Raw genomic sequence first — 6,401 nt, 5'->3', positions numbered from 1 at the left:
TTAACCTACATAGTCCAAGTGCCCGCTGAGGAACCTACATAGTCCAAGTGCCCGATAGGGAACCTACATATTCCAAGTGCCCGTTAGGGAACCTAGATAGTCCAAGTGCCCGTAGGGAACCTATATAGTCCAAGTGCCCGCTAGGGAACCTACATAGTCAAAGTGCCCGCTAGGGAACCTGCATTGTACCAGTGCCCGCTAGTTAACCTAGATCGTCCAAGTTCCCGCTAGTTAACCTAGATAGTCCAAGTTCCCGCTAGTTAACCTTGATCGTCCAAGTGCCCGCTAGTTAACCTACATAGTCCAAGTGCCCGCTAGTTAACCTAGATAGTCCAAGTGCCCGATAGGGAACCTACATAGTCCAAGTGCCCGCTGAGGAACCTACATAGTCCAATTGCCCGATAGGGAACCTACATATTCCAAGTGCCTGTTAGGGAACCTAGATAATTCAAGTGCCCGTAGGGAACATATATAGTCCCAGAGCCCGCTAGGGAACCTACATATTCAAAGTGCCCGTTAGGGAACCTAGATAGTCCAAGTGCGCGCTAGGGAACCTGCATCATCCAAGTGCCCGGTAGTTAATCTAGATAGTCCAAGTGCCCTTAGTTAACCTAGATAGTCCAAGTGCCCGCTAGTTAACCTACATCGTCCAAGTGCCCGTTAGTTAACCTACATAGTCCAAGGGCCCGCTTGTTAACCTACAAAGTCCAAGGTCCGCTACTTCACCTAGATAGTCCAAGTGCCCGCTAGTTAACCTAGATAGACCAAGGGCCCTCTAGTTAACCTAGATAGTCCAAGTGCCCGCTAGAGAACGTACATAATCCAACTGCCCGCTAGGTAACCTAGATAGTCTAAGCGCCGGCTAGTTAACCTACATAGTCCAAGGGCACGCTAGTTAACCTACATAGTCCAAGTGCCCGCTAAGGGACGTACATAGTCCAAGTGCCCGCTAAGGAACCTACATAGTCCAAGTGCCCGTTAGGGAAACTAGATAGTCCAAGTGCCCGCTAGGGAACCTGCATCATCCAATTGCCCGGTAGTTAATCTAGATAGTCAAACTGCCTGCTAGTAAACCTAAATAGTCCAAGTGCCCGCTAGTTAACCTACATAATCCAAGGGCCCGCTTGTTAACCTACAAAGTCCAAGGTCCGATACTTAACCTAGATAGAACAAGTGCCAGCTAGTTAACCTACATAGTCCAAGGGCCCGCTAGTTAAGCTACATAGTCCAAGAACCCGCAAGTTAACCTAGATAGTCCAAGTGCCCGCTAGTTAACCTACATAGTCCAAGGGCCCGCAAGGTAACCTAGATATTCCAATTTCCTTTTAGCTAACCTAGACAGTCCAAGTGCCCGCTAGGTACCCTAGACTGTCCAGTGCCCGCTAGGTTACCTACATAGTCCAAGTGCCCGCTAGGGAACCTGCATCATCCAATTGCCCGGTAGTTAATCTAGATAGTCAAACTGCCTGCTAGTAAACATAAATAGTCCAAGTGCCCGCTAGTTAACCTACATAATCCAAGGGCCCGCTTGTTAACCTACATAGTCCAAGGTCCGATACTTAACCTAGATAGTCCAAGTGCCCGCTAATTAACCTACATACTCCAAGGGCCCGCAAGGTAACCTAGATATTCCAATTTCCTGTTAGCTAACCTAGACAGTCCAAGTGCCCGCTAGGTACCCTAGACTGTCCAGTGCCCGCTAGGTTACCTACATAATCCAAGTGCCCGCTGGGTAACCTAGATACACCAAGTGCCCGCTAGTTAACCTAGATAGTCCTAGTGCCCGTTAGTTATCCTAGATAGTCCAAGTGCCCACTAGGGGACGTACATAGTCCAAGTGCCCGCTAGGTAACCTAGATAGTCTAAGTGCCCGCTAGGTAACCTGGATAGTCCATGTGCCCGTACGTTAACCTAGATCGTCCAAGTGCCCGATAGGTAACCTAGACAGTGCAAGTGCCTGCTTGGTAACCTACATAGTCCAAGTGCCCGTTCGTTAACCTATATAGTCCATGGCCCACTAGGTATCCTGCATAGTCCAAGTGCCCGTTAGGTAACCTAGATAGTCCAAGTGCCCGCTAGGTAACCTACATAGTCCAAGTGCCCACTAGGTAACCTAGATAGTCCAAGTGCCCGTATGTTAACCTAGATAGTCTAAGTGCCAGTTAGTTATCCTAGATAGTCCAAGTGCCCAGTAGGGGACGTACATAGTCCAAGTGCCCGCTAGGTAAACTAGATAGTCTAAGTGCCCGCTAGTTAACCTACATAGTCCAAGGGCCCGCAAGTTAACCTACATAGTCCAAGTGCGCGATAGGGAACCTACATAGTCCAAGTGCCCGCTAAGGGACGTACATAATCTAAGTGCCCGCTAGGGAACCTTCATAGTCCAAGTGCCCGTTAGGGAACCTAGATAGTCCAAGTGCCCGCTAGGGAACCTGCATCATCCAAGTGCCCGCTAGTTAATCTAGATAGTCCAAGTGCCCACTAGTTAACCTACATAGTCCAAGGTCCGCTACTTAACCTAGATAGTCCAAGTGCCCGCTAGTTAACCTACATAGTCCAAGTGCCCTCTAGTTAAACTAGATATTCCAAGTGGCCTCTAGTTAACCTAGATAGTCCAAGTGCCCGCTAGGGGACATACATGGTCCAAGTGCCCTCTTGTTAACCTAGATAGTCCAAGTGCCCGCTAGGGGACGTACATAGTCCAAGTGCCCGTTTGTTATCCTAGATAGTCCAAGTGCCCACTAGGTAACCTAGACAGTACAAGTTCCCGCTAGGTGACCTACATAGTCCAAGTGACCGCTAGTTAACCTGATAGTTCAAGTGCCTGCTACTTAACCTACATAGTCCAAGTACCCGCTAGTTAAACTACATAGCCCAGGGCCTGCTAGTTAGCCTAGATAGTCCAAGTGCCTGCTAGTTAACCTACATCGTCCAAGTGCCCGCTGAGGAACCTACATAGTCCAAGTGCCCGATAGGGAACCTACATATTCCAAGTGCCTGTTAGGGAACCTAGATAGTCCAAGTGCCCGTAGGGAACATATATAGTCCAAGTGCCCGCTAGGGAACCTACATAGTCAAAGTGCCAACTAGGGAACCTGCATTGTCCAAGTGCCCGCTAGTTAACCTACATAGTCCAGAACCCGCTAGTTTACCTAGATAGTCCAAGTGCGCGCTAGATAACCTACATAGTGCAAGGGGCCGCTAGTTAACCTAGATATTCTAAGTGCCCGCTAGTTAAGCTAGATCGTCCAAGAGTCCGCTAGTTAACCTACATAGTCCAAGTTCCCTTTAGGTAACCTAGATAGTCCAAGTGCCCGCAAGGTAACCTACATATTCCAAGTGCCCACTAGTTAACCTAGATAGTCCATGTGCCCATTCCTTAACCTAGATAGTCCAAGTGCCCGCTAGGTAACCTACATAGTCCAAGTTCCCGCTAGGTAACCTAGATAGTCCAAGTGCCCGTTACCTAACCTAGATAGTCCAAGTGCCCGCTAGGCAACCTACATAGTATAAGTGCCCGTTCGTTAACCTAGAAGTACAAGTGCCCGCTAGGTAACCTAGACTGTCCAAGTGCCCGCTAGGTAACCTAGACTGTCCAAGTGCCCGTTAATAACATAGATAGTCCAAGTGCCCGCTAGGTAACCTTTAAAGTCCAAGTGCTCGCTAGGTAACCTAGATAGTCCAAGTGTCTGTTAGGTAACCTAGATAGTCCAAGTGCCCGTTAGGTAACCTAGATAGTCCAAGTGCCCGCTAGGTAACCTACATAGTCCAAGTGCCCTCTAGGAAACCTAGATAGTACAACAGCCCGTTAGTTAACCTAGATAGTCCAAGTTCCCACTAGGGAACGTACATAGTCCAAGGACCCGCTAGTTAACCTACATAGTCCAAGTGCCCGATATGGAACCTACATAGTCCAAGTGCCCGCTAAGGGACGTACATAGTCCAAGTGCCCGTTAGGGAACCTACATAGTCCAAATGCCCGTTAGGGAACTTAGTAGTGTAAGTGCCCCCTAGGGAACCTGCATCGTCCAAGTGCCCGCTAGTTAACCTAGATCGTCCATGTGCCCGCTAGTTAACCTAGATAATCCAAGTGCCCGCTAGTTAACCTACATAAACCAAGGGCCCTCTAGTTAACCTAGCTAGTCCAAGTGCCGGCTAGGGAACGTATATTGTCCAAGTGTCCGCTAGGTAACCTAGATAGTCAAAGTGCCCGCTAGGGTATGTACATAGTTCAAGTGCCCGCTATGTAACCTAGATTGTCCAAGTGCCTGCTAGGTAACCTAGATTGTCCAAGTGCCCGCTAGGTAACCTAGATACTCCAAGGTCCCGCTAGTTAACCTACATAATCCAATGCCCGATAGGGAACCTACATAGTCCAAGTGCCCGCTGAGGAACCTACATAGTCCAAGTGCCCGCTAGGGAACCTACATAGTCCAAGTGCCCGCTACTTAATCTAGATAATCCAAGTGCCCACTAGTTAACCTAGATAGTCCAAGTGCCCACTAGGGTATGTACATAGTTCGATTGCCCGCTAGGTAACCTAGATTGTCCAAGGTCCCGCTAGTTAACCTACATAGTCCAAGTGCCCGCTGAGGAACCTACATAGTCCAAGTGCCCGTTAGGGAACCTAGATAGTCCAAGTGCCCATAGGGAACCTGCATTGTACAAGTGCACGCTAATTAACCTAGATAGTCCAATTGCCCGCTAGTTAACCTAGATAGTCAAAGTGCCCACTAGTTAACATTGATCATCCACGTGCCCACTAGTTAACCTATATAGTCCAAGTGACTGATAGGGACCCTACATAGTCCAAGTGCCCCCTGAGGAACCTACATAGTCCAAGTGCCCGATAGGGAACCTACATATTCCAAGTGCCCGTTAGGGTACCTAGATAGTCCAAGTGCCCGCTAGGGTATGTACATAGTTCAAGTGCCCGCTAGGTAACCTAGATAGTCCAAGGTCCCGCTAGTTAACCTACATAGTCCAAGTGCCCGCTGAGGAACCTACATAGTCCAAGTGCCCGTTAGGGAACCTAGATAGTCCAAGTGCCCATAGGGAACCTATATAGTCCAAGTGCCCGCTAGGGAACCTACATAGTCAAAGTGCCCGCTAGGGAACCTGCATTGTACAAGTGCACGCTAATAAACCTAGATAGTCAAATTGCCCGCTAGTTAACCTAGATAGTCAAAGTGCCCAATAGTTAACATTGATCATCCACTTGCCCACTAGTTAACCTACATAGTCCAAGTGCCCGATAGGGAACCTACATAGTCCAAGTGCCTGATAGGGAACCTACATAGTCCAAGTGCCCGTAGGGAACCTATATAATCCAAATGCCCGCTAGGGAACCTACATAGTCAAAGTGCCCACTAGGGAACCTGTATTGTGCAAGTGCCTGCTAGTTAACCTAGATAGTCCAAGTGCCCGCTAGTTAACCTAGATAGTCCAAGTGCCCGCTAGTTAACCTTGATCGTCCAAGTGCCCATTCGTTAACCTAGATATTCCAAGGGCCCGCTAGTTAACCTATATAGTCCAAGAACCCGCAAGTTAACCTAGATAGTCCAAGTGCCCGCTAGTTAACCTACATAGTCCAAGTGCCCGCAAGGTAACCTAGATATTCCAATTTCCTGTTAGCTAACCTAGACAGTCCAGGTGCTCGCTAGGTACCCTAGACTGTCCAGTGCCCGCTAGGTTACCTACATAGTCCAAGTGCCTGCTAGGTAACCTAGATACACCAAGTGCCCGCTAGTTAACCTAGATAGTCCTAGTACCCGTTAGTTATCCTAGATAGTACCAGTTCCCTCTAGGGGACGTACATAGTCCAAGTGCCCGCTAGGTAACCTAGATAGTCCAAGTACCCGCTAGGGTATGTACATAGTCCAAGTGCCAGCTAGGTAACCTAGATAGTCTAAGTGCCTGCTAGTTAACCTACATAGTCCAAGGCCCCGCAAGTTAACCTACATAGTCCAAGTGCCCGCTGAGGAACCTACATAGTCCAAGTGCCCGATAGGGAACCTACATATTCCAAGTGCCCGTTAGGGAACCTAGATAGTCCAAGTGCCCGTAGGGAACCTATATAGTCCAAGTGCCCGCTAGGGAACCTACATAGTCAAAGTGCCCGCTAGGGAACCTGCATTGTACCAGTGCCCGCTAGTTAACCTAGATCGTCCAAGTTCCCGCTAGTTAACCTAGATAGTCCAAGTTCCCGCTAGTTAACCTTGATCGTCCAAGTGCCCGCTAGTTAACCTACATAGTCCAAGTGCCCGCTAGTTAACCTAGATAGTCCAAGTGCCCGATAGGGAACCTACATAGTCCAAGTGCCCGCTGAGGAACCTACATAGTCCAATTGCCCGATAGGGAACCTACATATTCCAAGTGCCTGTTAGGGAACCTAGATAATT

The sequence above is a fragment of the Tenrec ecaudatus genome (assembly GCF_050624435.1).
Source record: "Tenrec ecaudatus isolate mTenEca1 chromosome 7 unlocalized genomic scaffold, mTenEca1.hap1 SUPER_7_unloc_4, whole genome shotgun sequence".
Lineage (NCBI taxonomy): Eukaryota > Metazoa > Chordata > Mammalia > Afrosoricida > Tenrecidae > Tenrec > Tenrec ecaudatus.
The sequence above is the reverse complement of the archived record's forward strand: the minus strand, read 5'-3'. Positions refer to the sequence as shown.